Source organism: Anas acuta, chromosome 2 (assembly GCF_963932015.1).
Source record: "Anas acuta chromosome 2, bAnaAcu1.1, whole genome shotgun sequence".
Classification (NCBI taxonomy): Eukaryota; Metazoa; Chordata; class Aves; order Anseriformes; family Anatidae; genus Anas; species Anas acuta.
This window is the reverse complement of record NC_088980.1, coordinates 115,963,197-115,979,024: the sequence shown is the minus strand read 5'-3', so window position 1 is coordinate 115,979,024 and position 15,828 is coordinate 115,963,197. Positions and strand designations below refer to the sequence as shown.

Here is a 15,828-nt window from a genome sequence, read left to right as displayed (position 1 = left end):
GTGTCCCCTTTATAGGAATAAATTATGCATTTTTTAAAAAAGAATGGATTGGGCTGAAATATAACCCCCTGGAACATTCTTGCTCAGAGCAGGTGTCATTTGTAAAAATGTGCTAGCAGCCTGCCTGCCTGACACACAAATCTTCCTCCCTTCCTCCCTCTCAAACTCTTACCTCTGCTGTTTCTTAGTCACTTGTTGTAATAGTTTCAAACTCTAACCCAAAGTCCTCATTAATCTCCACCTAGGAGAAATACATCCATAACCCTCATTCCCTCAGTGAGTTGATTTCCCCTGCTCTTTGTCATAGTGCCTCACTTTCACTTGTTCTCAGCTCCTCTCAGTGATCTAGCAATTTCCCATCAGCCTTAGACAAGGTTTTGCATTACTTGCCCTAAAAATAGCAAATTTTTTTTTAAAACTGTATATCCATCTTTCTCCTTGCCATTGTCTCTGACATCTTTCTTAGAACCTCAGATCTGTTGCAGAGAGAATCACATTGCTTCTACGTCCTAAATCCCTCTTTTCTAGGGACGGGTGCTCCAGACAAGAGTAGAGCTCTTCTGGCTCTGCTTGAGCTCTCAGGGCACAGTGTCCGTCTCCTGTTACCTTCACAGGGTCAGTCATTTCAACTTACACCCGTTTAAATATCAACCCTGGCCTGCAATCACAGAAACTGTCTGACTTCTTTCCCCCAGCTTTCAGCCTGCAGCCCTCTGCCTGGCATCCTGTCAGAGCTAACAGAATATCACCTCTCCTAATTGCATTTTGGGGTTCAATAACAAACATTGGATTTACCAAGATTTCCTTTTCAATATCCAGTCTAGCACTTCACACTCCTATCAATGATACAAGCTCAAAAAATTAGTGTCACTTCTCTCTATGCTTATGTCCTACCCTATTCAGCCTTCTTCAAATTATGTTTCTTTTTCATTAACCTGAAAACCCCATCATTTTTTCTTCTCTTGACCATTTGGATAAATAAATCCATTCACTGGAAAGGACTGATATCTTCCTCTGCTGCTTCTTTTGTCACAGCAATCCCATGTGTAAGAACTTTGCACCAATTGCAAGACAAAAGGAACCAGTATGTGCACCTAATGTGAGCTCTTTTCTTCAAAAGCATGGGACCATGAAATATGCCTGTATTTCAGAGCACATCTTTTAGAAGAAGATCCGGGCTTAATTTTGAATCTTTCTATTAATATAGAATCCACAAGCAAACATAGGTAAATTGATTCATTATAATTTAGAGAGCTTTTTTACTTCTTGCTTCCAACTACTAGACCTTGCTACGCTTTTTCTGAAGAGCAAAGAGCCTTCCGTCCTCTAAGGACAATTCTCACATTAGTCTTTCCTTAAAATAAATCACCTGAGAACCCTGAACTATGAGTCATGCTTTCTAGTGCTTTAATAATCCCCAGAACTTTCTCCCAAACCACAATTGTCTGGGCACAGACACAGTTTTCTAGCATAGGTTGCACAGTGCCAAATAATAAAACTTCCTCACTCAGTGTATCCATGTTGCTTGTACTGCAGTTTAACTACCAGGATCCCCAGACTTTCCAGTATTAGAAAGACAAACTTCCTAAAAGCCCTATTCCTGTGTACACACACATACACACACAAACAAACAAAAAAAACCATTTCTTTATAAATTTTCTAATACCTTTTTTTTTTTTTTTTTTTTTTTTTTTTTCCCCTTTGGATTGCAGAAATCCACTAAGACCTTGATATTAGTCTCTCACTCAATTTCATTTTTACCTGGATACTTTTGAAAGATTGAGTACATGCATTCTCAGAAATCTAGGCTCTTCCTTGATCTATATGTGGTCTGTTTTCTGAATTGGCCAGAAAATGGCCACTGGAACCTATGGGAGACACCCCTCCCAGCTGGCCATCAGGTCATCAAAATTTCTCACCACCCAGAACTGCTCAACATCAAACAAATATTTCTTTACCAGCCTCATAGGTAAAACCAAGTTTCTTGCTGTGGCATTTTGTTAGCATAGACACACAGATTGACAGACATTTCCAAAGGGTTCCTGATAGTTCTTTCTCTCAATTGCATTTCAGAGACTTTTACTGGAAGCAGGGAACAGATGAAAACCAGAGCAATACTGTGCTATAGAGTTAACTTTCAATAGCAGTTACAAGGTGCAAAATTAAATGGGTGAATCGTTTCATATAGTATTTAAAAACCTACACCATATAATTTGTCCGGAGCTTTTCACATAGAAAAATATTGACAATTCAGCTCTACAGGGTCAGAAAATTTCTTGGCCATCTCTCCCTACACTCTCAGATGCAAAATACTGAGTCCTGCCAATTAATTATTCCTATCTGCTGTTTAACCTTAGTTGCTGTTAGAATCGAAAATATTTTGTGCTCATATATGACTGCATCACCTGGATGTTTCCCCAAATGTAGAGAAATATAATTATGTTTAGTCTTTTTTGCACATTCAAATTCTACCAAATTTTTCTAGTAATGAGATCATGCCATTGTCACAAAGATCATGAAGAACTGTGTACAGGAATTTCTTCTTCTTCATTCTGTTGCTATAATTTTGTCATTTGACTTTGCTTTCCAGTTTTCTGTAATACTCAATTTCTGATGTATACATGACACTGCATAAATAGAAAAAAAAAAAAGAAATTTGACAGTTTTATTTTTTTATTATTATTATTCCTTTTTATTTATTTATTTATTTTTCCTCTAGGCAGTATACTCCTTCCTTATTTGCAGGACTGTTTTGTCTATATGTGATAGAACATTCTTGAATGTTACCAGTTAATACTCATGTTTTAATGAACATTTTGTGAGATTTGTTTTTTTCAAGCTAAAAATTCAAATGTGTTTATTACCAGTATTAGCCTTATTCTGTTTGCCCATAATGAATGTTAAGTTAGAGATCTGTTTGCACAGATGTTACCAACAAACTTGGTCTACCAATCAATCCTTCTTTCTATTTCAAGATGTAGTCTAATATAAAAGTCCCCTGAGCTGTATGCAGCAATTTTTGATTTAAGCAACTGTCATCTATAACATTTAAAAATTCCAAGGACCTTTTATTATTGGCAGCATGAGACTAGCAGTACAAGACACTCAGATGGAAGTCCCCCATGATAAAATGCTGCATTTTCCACATATTATAAGTAGATGTTTAAGATATCAGTTACCCTGTTCTCTAGAGCAATGCCTGTAGCAGACATTGTCATAAGGCCTTTCTCTTAGGGCACTGATCCTTGGCAATTTGCAGGCATTTAGCTTTTATGCTGCCAAAGCTTTGGGTATTTTATCCTCCTCCCTATGAAACACTGGTTCTGGGTAAAATACCAACATCTCTGAATTTCCATGTCTTCTACCAGCATTTTCTCAATGTTTGTTTCCTTGCTTGTCTTCCTATTCCTTCAAAGACAGACTTTCCCTTCTAACACTCTTCTACAATCCTTTCTGCCCTGTGTTCTCCCCTCACTCCTGCCCCATGCCCCGTACATTCAAGTCCCTGCTACTCCACCAATAAAGCCACTTCTAGTACACTGGGTTCCTAATACCTTTTCACCTCAATTTCTCCTTCCTCCCACACCTTTTGGATGCTAGTTTTTCTGCCAGTTTCTCCATCTGAATTCCTATTTTCCCCTCCTCTTGCTCAGCTCTCAGTTAGCAGGTAAATTACCTCTTGCTCTTCCTCTCTAGCTACTTTCTCACCAATAACATTGTTCTGTTCAGATCCAATTATGTTTTGGATCTTAGCCACCTTTGTCTTAGCAGTTTCCCTTACTCCCCATTACCTTGCTCTTTTACAAATCCTGTTAGAGCCACAATCTCTTAAAAAACAAATTAAGCTAAAGCCTCTGATCAACACAGGGAACTTCAGGGTTAGAAACAGCAGAAAGATTTGTTTACCTGCAACACAGTGTGGCTGGTTTCTCAGAACAGGGATTTCCTAAGGATCCTGGAGGATTTCCTGAGTTGTACCAAGGTCAACAGAGATGTTCCTCTCGATGCCTGGAACATCAAAGAACTGTCAGAGGAAGAGTTGTTATTAAGTGTTGCCCACCTTGTACTGTGGACAAAAGGAGGAACATCATCAATTTGATCCTTAGACCTGGTCTTGCTTGGCCAGTCAAAAGGATAAGAAATCCATGTTCACATCACTGGGGAGAGGAAAAAAAAATCTTTGCATCATTTTTCATTTAGAGGAGGGGAAAAAGACTCTGTACCTTGCTCAAATATTATTTGTGTTGATATGATTAACAACACATTTGAAAAATTAAAACCATAAATTGGTTCAAATGCAATGAATGCAAATAACTTTAATTCCAAAGCATTATTAAACAGTAGAAAAATAATAAGGCTTTTTAACCCAAAACTATGAAAATTTATTTAGAAGTGAATATGAAGTACAGACAGTAAATTCTGGTTTGAGACAGAAAAGAAAAATAACCAGAATCTCCTACAGAGTCCCTGATGGCTGAATATGTGAAATTAATCACTGACAGGTGGAGAGGACAATTCTCCACACAGTGTTGAGCTTCCTATTCTCTGAATGACAGCCAGTTAGCAAAAGAGAGCCAAAGATAATAAGAGGTGCTTTGCTGCATTAACTTTCTGATCACCAACCATGCACCTGCAGCAAAAAGAGGTTTGCCCAAAACCAGAACTGTGAGTACATCTTAAGTATGTATATATTATCCTGTACTAGCACTTCCTTTGGAAGTCTTCCTAATTCCATCACCATTTGTCACAGCCCTGGTAACCCCCCCCTTTCCCCCCCCCCAGCATTCACTACACTTGAATGTTTGGTGCAGACACACAATTCATGGGGTTTTGGCTCTTTTTTTTCTGTGCAGACTTCTTGGTCTTGCACTCCAAGACTTATTCTGGGGAATACCTTGCACCATGAGAGCCCTTGATTCAGCTTTCCTATGCTAAAACCTTCTGCATCCCTGAGATTTTCCATGAGTTAGTCCACTGTCCTTGCCAAAAAGCTTCATATATACATTTCTCTGGGGTACTCTGGAAAAGGTGAATATGGGAGCATAAAAGACACAAACAAATGAAACAACCCCATGTCAGGTTCAGAGGAGACAAAATGCATCAAACTATGGAAATCATTGTCATGGCGTGGTCAGGATGCCAAATGCAGTTCTACCGACATGGTAATTAGGTAGCATTTGGTAAAGTCAAGATGTAAGAAACTTGTCCAGCAAATGTTAAAAACAAGCAGAAAACAGTAGTTGAGAAAGTCTCTGAGCTGCAGATCACTGGTGATTAAGATAATAAGCATTACTGTATGTTCCAAAACTTTTTTTCCAAGCATCCAATATTGTCCTCTGTCAAAAGAGGATACTGGGATAGATCAGCTTTTGCTCTGGCTCAAAATAGCTCTGTTCTTATGGTGTAAAATGACAGGGATTTTGCAGAGAAATATCTAAAACAATTTTTCTGCTTCAAGCAGTACCGGTGACATATAGATCTGGAAAATGATAAATAAGCCTAAGTAAATCACTGTCTTCATTTCTTCACAGAAACTAAGCGCCTTCTCTGTTGCAAGAAAGATTTTTGTCTAAGCTTTCTGCCTTTCTCTCTTCTCAAAATGGTAAGTATTCTTTGTATATACCTCAGTGTTTTGCCAGCACAAAACTTCCCTATCCAAACCCAAATGAATGTCAGCTGAATGAAGTCCTCCAGACACTGATCTGTTGTTTTCTAATGATCCCACCTTGAAGGATGTACATAAAATCAGGGGTGGCCAACCTTTTCTGTAACAGCACTTCCCCCTGATTGCATGATCAATGAGGCTGCTTTGACACAAAGCAGATATAAATTTAGCTGCAAACTTAATTCCTCACACTGATACAAGTGTGATTTAAAGGAATAATGTCACCTGAATAAAGGTAGATACTTGTAAGGTAAAAAAATGTGTCAAATGCTGGATGGACATAATCTGTCCTGCAATTTAGAACAGGAAATGAAAGATAAGCATCATAAACTGCAGGCAAAAATATTTGATAAACAGCAGGTATTTTTTTCCAGGTGGGATTTAGCTTTCTATACATTCTGTTAAACATTTGAGAAGTTTTGGGTTTCATTTTTCTTTATCATGAATATATACAAACATATGTATGAAAAATATAGTATCTGATTATAATAAAGGACACATAAAACGTGTTGTGTTTTTTTTTTTTTTTTTTTTTAAAAAAAAAGGCACTGCTCTATAAGCATATTTCTTATCCAGATTTTAAAGTACAGCTCTGTGTTCCATGTCACTCAAATGGCAGTATTTAAAATTACTGCTAACACCTTCAGAAGCTGATAAGCTTGTTTCAGTGCTGTCAGCTCCATACCTTTATCTGGAGTTTTCATATGCTCTGAAGTTCAGTCAGCTTACCTCCTATTCACAGAAATATTTTAACACTTTCTGCAGTTCAACCAAAAAAAATCTTCCAGGTTCAATGTGTGTCCAGGAGCAAGATTAAGCCAGTACTCAGTAGTGCACCAGATTAGTTTTTCTGGTGGCCTGATTGCTTTCATCTTTGTTTACAAAAAAAAGCTAACATCTGTAAGGATATGAAAAATTCTTATAACTTTGAACCAAATGTCATGCACTTTTCTGAGACTACCAGAAATTCACAACACACTCTCTGAAACGTCTCTGTCAATCTTAATGGGCCGTTCATGCTCAGGCCCAAGTATTCCAGCTATTTCACTTCTGTTTGCTTGCAAAACAGAACCAGGGCTCCCTGTTTATGATACAGTGATTAAAAGAACACTTGCAATTCATTCTTGCATTCAGTTTAACTCCTGTATGTGCTGTTGTTGTCCTAGCTGTGGAGCAATTTGTTTGTCTCTCCAGTCACTGAAGATAGTTTGCGTGGGTGGGTAAGCTGCTGCCACCTGCTACTGCTGCTTTATCAGACAGCTGTTCCTGAACTCACATGCCCTCTAAAAACTGGAATGAGATTCCTACGTTTTCATGTGGGAACAGAATGAAGCAAAGGTAAATCAGAGCTCCTCACATTATTGCAGTGACAAACCACAGTAGAATGAAAGTAGAGCACTTAACAGGGCCAGGTCCTCTGTTGGTACATGCTGGTGCTGTCTCATTTACCTTGGCAGAGTCCATTCACTTCATTTGAGGATATGGCACCTTTTAGGGTCCTTAAAACATTGAAGAATCGTTATTTCGTTATTTAAAAATAAGTAATTTTTCTACAAGGCTTTTTTTTTTTTTTTTTTTTTTTCTCTCTCTCTAGTATACGTTTCTGGAAAGAACAGTGTTTTAAATCTGTATTGTGCTATATTTTTTGTTTGTTTGTTTGTTTTCTGTTCAGCAATGTGTCAGTATGACATTATTGATGCAAGTCAGTCCCTGCCTGCACTTTGAGCTGCTCCACCTTGAGCAGGGACAAACTCCAGCCTGATTAATCCTGCACACTGTCCGTGGAATAACCAAGTCCTACAGACACTGACGTGACTGCAACAATAATGGGATCGGATGGGTGTCTACCCTGCCCTGGAAAGCAGAAAAACCCATACTGACTGTTTTCATTGGGTAATTATTATTTTTTAATTTGGTTCCAGTAAAAAGAGTCTCTATATTCAAGCCTAACATTGTTAAATGTTAATGCTGCCCACAGTGCTTAGTGTGCTTCTTTCCATAAACTGAACAAAGCGGCTGTGCTCTCTTGCCAGCCACAGATTTATTGAGGTATGGATTACACATATTAAACACAGTCATCAGGCCACAAAGGTTCCATCACAATCTGCCTACGAGCTAACATCATTAAGAGGCAGACTTCATATATCTTCATGACTGATATGCTGATCTTTCCCACTCCATTGACTAATGAATTGACACACACAATGTTCTTCAACATTAGTGTGCATGCTTTTGATTTACAGCACTGAAGTACAGGGCTGTAAGCTTTCAGATGCTGATGAATTCCAGACAGCACTTGCACCTGGCTGACCAGGATGCTTCCCTCTGAGGAAACCAGTGCTCGCATCCCAGAATCGTACATAATAAATGTGGTGGGCCTCACTCTGTCTGCAGTTTCACCTTCACAATACCATCAACGACTGCTTGCCTTCCTGAGCCAAATCCCCAGCTGCTATAAATCAGTGCACATTGATTTACATCAGTTGTCCTCTGATCACTGTCTGAGTCTTTTGGTTTGTCTGCTTTAAAGATACATCTGGGAGCCACCAACTCATGCTTATTCCCAGGGTTCATCAGTGCCAGGGAAAAGGGCTCAAGAGAAGGTGAATAGCAGATTTCTGCCCACAATGGCTGTCAGTCCTGCCAGCCTGCAGCTGTGGTGGGAAAGCAGTGGCTGCTGGCCCAACGCTGCCTTTGTGAGGTTATGGGAAGATCGGATTGAAAGGATATGTGGTCCAGAGCTTTTCCCTGTTGGACTAATTGGCTGGCTACAGGCTCGTGTTTTGTTTGCAGCCGTGTATTTAAGTTACCCACAGCACAGATGACCCTGTTCTAAGGGTGACTGACATGAAATAAAGACAAATTTCAACACCTTGGAAGGTGTTATCACATTAAACAGTCATCTTCCAATCTGCTACTAAATCCATTTGATAAAACAAAAGATCCATCCCAGGCACTATCAATTCTGTAAGCAGAACAAAGCAGGAGCAATTGCTTGGATGTGTCCTGAAACAAAGACTGAATGTCATTTGCTGTGGGAGATGTAGTGTACTGAGCAAAGAATAGCCAATAAAGGTATTTCCAAAATTAAAATTAAACTAGGAAATTTTTATTTTATGAAGAAAATAAATCAGAATGTTAAGAAGTCTGATAACATATGCGCAACTAAATCATCTAGATCTTCCCACAAGGAGAAATATACCAATCTCTGACCCAACATTTTAATGATGACTGAAATATATTACTCCTTGTAGATTTGGGGTTTGCTTGTTTATTTTAATGTTGAGATGCCTCATGTATTTATGCAGATTTCATATCAGTAAGATGTCACAGATCTACCCATTTTTAACCAGAGAATTTGGAGATGCAGGGAAGTTTATTCCTGCTACTCACAGGAAAAAACAACATGTAAAAACAATTAAAATAAAGATTTTACTATACAGTCTAACTAACCTTAGGAAAATAAATATATATATATATATTTTCTTTTAGCTCACTTGCTATGATGGTCATCTCACATAAAAACTCATAGCAGACTTGTCACATGTCTATATATTTAGTCACACTTTGCAAATAAGGAGTGTTAGGCATGTCACTGAAACAGAAAGAAGTTCTCCTGGATGGAAAGAAATGTTAACAGTAAAGGTAGTCAATTCCATATACTCCTTAAGTGAACAGATCCAAATTTGCATTGAAAATACAGGAAAACGAAGGAGAAGTTCTAATAATTGTCCATGTTCTGTTTTTTTTTTTTTTTTTTTTTTTTTTTCTGGATAGAATCAAGGTGGTAAACAGAAACTGGTTATTAGTGTTTGTACCTGACAAAAGTTGAGGCTGGAGAATGAAGAAAAAATACCAAATAAAGAATTCTATCACAAAGGATATTGTTATACTACTTGCAATCAAAATTAGATCATTTTTCAAAGCTGCTAGATATGAATGTAAGCTGCTTCTGGGCATCTTTAATTTATGTGACTGCTACTGGAAAAGCAAATAATGTATTTTGATACTGTTCTTAATGGCATTACAGGATAAAATGTGTCACAGGGTGACAATGTCACCCTGCAGTACCAGTTGTATAGAGAGTAGAAAAGCCTTTCCTTTTAATATCTAGCTCATAATGTCCTTCATTGTTGATAGACCATGCTTATTATGCTGAACTGAGTAATGGAAATAAATGTTTTAAAATCTTGTTAAATTAGAAATCATATTTCTAATGTGTGCTGACTCTATCTCTTCAGATAATCCTCACGGAGATAATCGTGGGAAGTGAGGCTGATTTGGGGATGGAGCTGAATTCTTCATGAGGCAGCAGCAGCTCAGGAGCTACCTGGAAATTTATTTTGCAGACTGGGATGAAGAGATGAACCAGTGGGGGTGAGAAGAGGGACTGACACTTGGCACTGAGAGGAAGACCTGCTGTATACAGGGTGATGGTAGGAAGACGAGCTCTAAACCTGCATCGGGGTTTGATGTTGGACCGTCTTCCAGTGGAGTCTGCAAAAGGTGAAAGAGCCTATTGCCAAACCAAACCAGGACTGTCCACCTACCAAAGGTGCTGGCTGAATTCTACAAGAAAAACACCCTGTTCTTCTTTCCACCAGCTGCAATGTGATTCCTCAGAGGAAAAGTGGCAGGGTAGAGAAGATTTTCAGACCCTCACCAGCAGGACTTCATCCCCGAAGGACCAGTCTGAGTGTTTCCTTTTAAAGCAGGAGGCTGGATCTGTTCCTATGCAGAGGAGATGTGCTTAAAGACCAGAGTGCCTTGTGGGAAATAGATCCCTAAAGAGTAGATGAACAAAAGAGAAGAGAACATAAGAAGTGGATGCTTTACTGAAGAAGTCTTTTCATTTAAATAAATTCCCATCAGACCATGCTCTTTTTATCTCCTTTGTCAGTGCTCTTACTTGGCCCATGGGAATCTTGCTGCCTTGGCTTCCAGAAACTTTCATGTGTTCAAGATGATGTGAAAAAACTGCATGTTTTTTTTTTTGTTTTTTTTTTTTTTTTTTTCTGAAAGCCCCTTTGCTGGGTGTCATTAAACTATCTTGAATTTCCCATCTCCTGCTGTTCACCTTGCCTTGAAGAGTTCCACTCCAAAGAAAAGTTCTGTTCTGTCTCGCTCTGCGTCAGATCTGCTGGCTCCTTTACTGCCCTTTTCCCTCAAGGCGTTGCAATAAAGAACAGAATAGTTAAATTTGTCTGTCTGATGTTCCAGGATGGAGAGCAAAAACTCAGTATTTCTCAAAGTGCATTTACCCTCACGTACACAATGGCATTTTTCCTCTCATTGGAAGGTATATGAACCCCTTTTCAGAACAAAAACAGCACCATGGAAGTGTGTGGACTATTCAGACAGCAAAAGCAACCAACAAGTCTTAAAAAGCTGCGCTTAAGTGGCTTCTTCATACTATGAAGCACAAATTGGATGCATTAGCAGAAACAAACTTAAAGGCAAAGTTTGTTGTTCAATAGCCTGTCAACAGATGCACAAAACAAAATATTAAACTCTTAAAAATTTCTGTGAAGCATGTGCTGTGTACTGAAAATACCAATCTGTGTGTTTAAATACACCAGGCTGGCACTTCCGTGTGTGTTTCAGCAAACTTTACACACAACACGCTATGGATCTCTAGTAACACCAAGGCTACACTGTTATCGTGACTCCTGTATGGGCTTCTTCCTTCTCATTAACTCCATGGGAAGAGAATAAACTGCAGGCAAAGTTTGATCTGAGATGACAAGACTAATTTTGGGAAAAATATTCCTCTACTTCTCCAGTTGTCAAATTTAATCTAAAGCAAGCGCAGTGTGCAGATAGTAAACATAATATCCTCCTAATTATATTAAACTACCTCTCAGGAGCTGCTCTACCCTCTTGTCAAAGGCTGGGAACTGGCTTTTAATGATGAATGTGAACCTCTGTGGGACAGTCTATATCATCATTTAGTTCAGCAAATGTAGCCCAAATCAGTTGTATAGGTGTAATTAGATGCTGAAAAATAATTACCTTGGCCTTACCATTAAAAATTTCTTGCTTGTATCCTCTTGTGATCTATGAACAAATTACTTTATTAGGAAATCATTAGAGCTCAATTTGTCTCTATATACTACAGACATCAATATTCATTTCTCATAATGGAACCGCACATTCTTGCCATAAATTCATACAACTACATAGCCAGATACCAATTTGGAGTTGTTACCAACCTTATCTAAAGGACTACTTTTACATACTGAGAAGTTTTCCCTTATGCACCAGCTTCCAAAAAAAAAAAAAAAAAAAAGAGCTAAGAGCCTTATGCGCTTTATTGTTAGTCCATGAACTCAGACAATCTTTGCATTTTTATGCCCCACTACAGAGGGAGAGCTTCTTATGTGGGTGAACTCTTTGTGCTACTACACTATCTAAGTTTGGGTGTGCTGGAGCAAAATGCCTCAAGCAAATTGCACTAGTATGAGAACACACCCTACTATTTTAAGAGCTTTGAGAACATCCTGCTTGGAGCTTGTTCTTGGGACCAGCTCCCAGCCGGTGAGGATGAGAGCAACCTAGTCCTGCTGGGGCAGTGGGGAGGCACCCACAGATGCCCTGCAGGACAGCCTGGCCAGGACCAACCTGATCTCAGGGTCCCTTGCAACTTTTATTACGGATCTGTTTCTCTGCAGATTTCTGTGAGAACTGAGAAAGTAGGCTACCCTAATGCCCTTGGTATGGGGACATAGTATAGTTTCCAGTCATATCTAGTAGTTAACTGATTTATTGACTATTAGAATTTACAGAGCAGATGTGAGAAGGAAACGAGATGATTAGTCAGACCCCAGGTCACCTCCTGTTATAAATTATCTTTGCATAGTTTAGCCTTTAGCTTTCACATAAGCGCAGGTTCTCACTGAGGTCTGTCATTGCAGGACTGAGTAAAATTACAAGGTGCAGCTAATTTTCTACAGTGGTGGTTGGATAGTCACTTGCTGTTGAAAGGAGCCAGTGTAAGGCAATTGTCATTGTTATACTTCTCTGAACATTACGCATACCTTTACAAGTACTCTTTTTACTGGGGCTTCTGAATTTCCATTCTGATCTACATGTGCATGCGTGCAAGCAGTCCTGCATTTTATAACACAACATTTTTTCAGGATTTTGGTATGCCACAAGCACTCGAGAAGGATTTAATTAAGAAGATTGGCTATAAGCAGCAACATGTCCACAGAATTCATAATCATTTCAGGAAAAATGCTGCTAGGGGATTTTTCAAAAATATTGCTTAAAAGTTGATGAAGACTGAGAACATTCTCAGCTCGCTTACTTTAACTTCTGTTTCAATGGGTACAAATTAGCATCTCTTTCAAATTATAAAGTTGTCTGTCTAGAATCTGTGGTGGTCTCTGACCTGATGACTAGCAAAGCTCCATCACATAACTCTGTCACACACACACACACCCACCTCCTCAAAGGAACTGGAGGACAAAATATGATGAAAAAAGACTCATGAGTTGAGATGAGGACAAGGAGATCACTCACCATTTATTGTCATGGGCAAAACAGACTCAGCATAGGGAGATTAATATAATTTATTGCCTATTGATAAACAGACTAGAGGAGCAAGAAACTAAGAGCAACGTAGAACCACCTTCCCCCCATCCACCCTTTCCTACCTCCTCTCCCTGAGCAGCACAGGGGAACAGGGAATGGGGGCTGTGGTCAGTCCCTAATGCTTTGTCTCTGCCACTCCTTCATGGCCATTCTGTTCACCTGGTCCATGTGGGGTCCCTCCCACGAGATGCCATCCTTCCTGAAATGAGCCTGCAGGGGCTGCCCACAGGCAGCAGCTCTTCAAGCACTGCTCTCACACGGCTCCGTACCACAGGGTCCATCCCCCAGGAGCAAACTGCTCCAGCACGGGTCCCCCACAGGTGGATGGCAGCTCCCCCCAGACCCCCTGCTCCTGCATGAGCTCCTCTCCGTGGGCTGCGTCTCCAGCCTGGGGCCTGCTCCTGCGGGGGCTCTCCATGCGCCACAGCCTCCTCCAGGCCACCTCCACCTGCTCCACCAGGGGCTCCTTCACCCATGGGGGGGCTGCAGCTTGGAGATCTGCTCCATGTGGGACCCAAGAGCTGCAGGGGAACTTCTGCTCTAGCACCTGGAGCACATCCTTCCTCTCCTTCACTGACCTTGGCAACTGCAGGGCTGTTTCTCACACATTTTCTCAGTCCCCTCTCCCATCTGCTGTTTTTTACCATTTCTTCCTTTTCTTCAGTCTCCTCTCCCAGAGGCCCAACCAGCGTCACTCACTGGCTCAGCTCTGTTCAGTGTCTGGTCCCTTTTGGAGCCAGTTGGAGGTGGTTCTGATCTGACATGGGGCAGCTGCTGGGCTCTGCTCAAGGAGGACATCCCTACAGTTCCCCTGCTACCAAAACCTTGCCACTTAAGCCCAATACAGAATCATGTCTCATTGTCTCATTGTCAATACTCTCCACTGCAGTGTAGTTCACTCTAACAAGGGTCTCGTTTACAAGCTATGGGAGTCCTAAGTCCTCCACTCAGGACCCCTTTGAATCCTTCTGACTGTGTCCCTGTAATGGGGGCCAAGACTGTTCAAGCTGCTAAGAAAATGCACCACAAGGCAGGGCACTCAGCTGGAAGCAAATGAAATGCCAGACTCTCGGCAAAGCCCTTGCACATAGTTTATGGTATTGAAGTTGTTAAAGCAGTGAGTAGACAATAAGCATCTCAGTCCAGTTCCTTCACACAAAAGGAACAAAGTGCTAAAGTCATCAAGATAAGTAACGTAAATCAACTGAATAGGCAGCTGGAAAATGACAGCTACCTATATTATGAGACTTAAAAAGCAAAGATAAAATATAGGTGGATTTTTATCTTTTGGGTTTATAAGGCCATGTTTGATGGACCATAAGGTCTTGCTAAACTTAATGGGCCAAATTATTCCCTGGGGTAACTCTATTATATTCAGTTGTATCCCATCAGGATGGTTTGAACAAGGAGAATTATGTATGCTGCAGCAGTAGTGAGAGATGCTCCACTTTTAAGAGCTGCTGTGCCTCAGATGGTACGTTAATTCCAAGGCCAGGAAGCATATATTCAAAACTGCAAAAAGAAGTGGAAAGAGCAATGCAGTACATAAACAAGCAGACAATTGGTTCTCTCAGCCAACACAAACTTAATGACAACTAAAGAGCTCCATTCTTTGCTTCCTGCAAATGACATCTTCCAATTATGTTAATATTTTTTTAACGTTGCCTGCCTAGCGTGCCCCCTTCTCACCAAGTCAAATCCCACCAGTTTGAGGGGAACAGTGCTCAGGAAGGGACTCTGCTTTGCTAGGGGAAAGTGTCTTTAAATGTCATTCTGTCTCTCTTTATGTTACACAGATTTTTCTTGTTTTTTGATCACCTCCAGCTCTGAGTTCAGTCTGATAGAGTGACAGCTACTCTTGAAGCTGGCTATTACTCAACAGTACTCAAGGACCCAAACTGAAAAGAAACAGATCTCTCTTTAAATTCCTGAGTGAGTCATTTTCAGACTGAGGTATCCTAAAAGCCTTGCAGCGAAGGTGAGAACATTCCTATATAGTGATTTAAGCATTTACTAACAGTAGGCTTTCTTGGACATGGAATACAGGTTGCAAAACATTGCTCAAAAAGGTTCATTGCTTTAAAAATTACCTTTCCCTTTGGTGACTTACAGCAATCAACCAAGAATGCATAGTTATAAAAAAAACATTAAGTAAAGCACATGTTCAGGATGACAATAATGGAATAAGTCATTGAGATTCTTAATCCAATTGTACTTTGTTACTGACCTTGTTGAGAGGACAGAAAGAGATTTTGACCATGGAACAGACAATTTTGCAAATGAATGTTAAAACACAGTGATTTACAGTTGTTTTAGGCCCACACTTTCCTTCAGTTTCACCTGCCTTTTCATCTTTTTTATTTCATTGGGTCCAACTAGTTTAGCAGTCTGGTCCTAGCAGTGGGCACAAGAAAATACCAAGAGAAGAAAAAATATTTTCTACCCACATGATTTCCACCAGTGTACTTCTGATGGTTAAAGAATCATCACGTTTTGTTTTGAACCTGGCTCCTACTTAGTTCCATTTGTTGTCTGACAGTTCTTTTACTGGAAAAGACTGTGAAGAG

The 15,828-nt window shown here is 39.9% G+C and overlaps 1 long non-coding RNA gene across 1 annotated transcript in view; it reads right to left on the bottom strand.

Annotated features, from left to right (window-relative positions):
• LOC137851061 (uncharacterized) overlaps positions 1 to 15,828 on the bottom strand; it is a 195,290-nt gene that overhangs the window by 29,815 nt on the left and 149,647 nt on the right. Inside the window, exon 2 of the long non-coding RNA XR_011092981.1 lies at positions 3,907 to 4,008. This is a non-coding gene — a long non-coding RNA (uncharacterized lncRNA). The remainder of the gene's footprint in view (positions 1 to 3,906; positions 4,009 to 15,828) is intronic.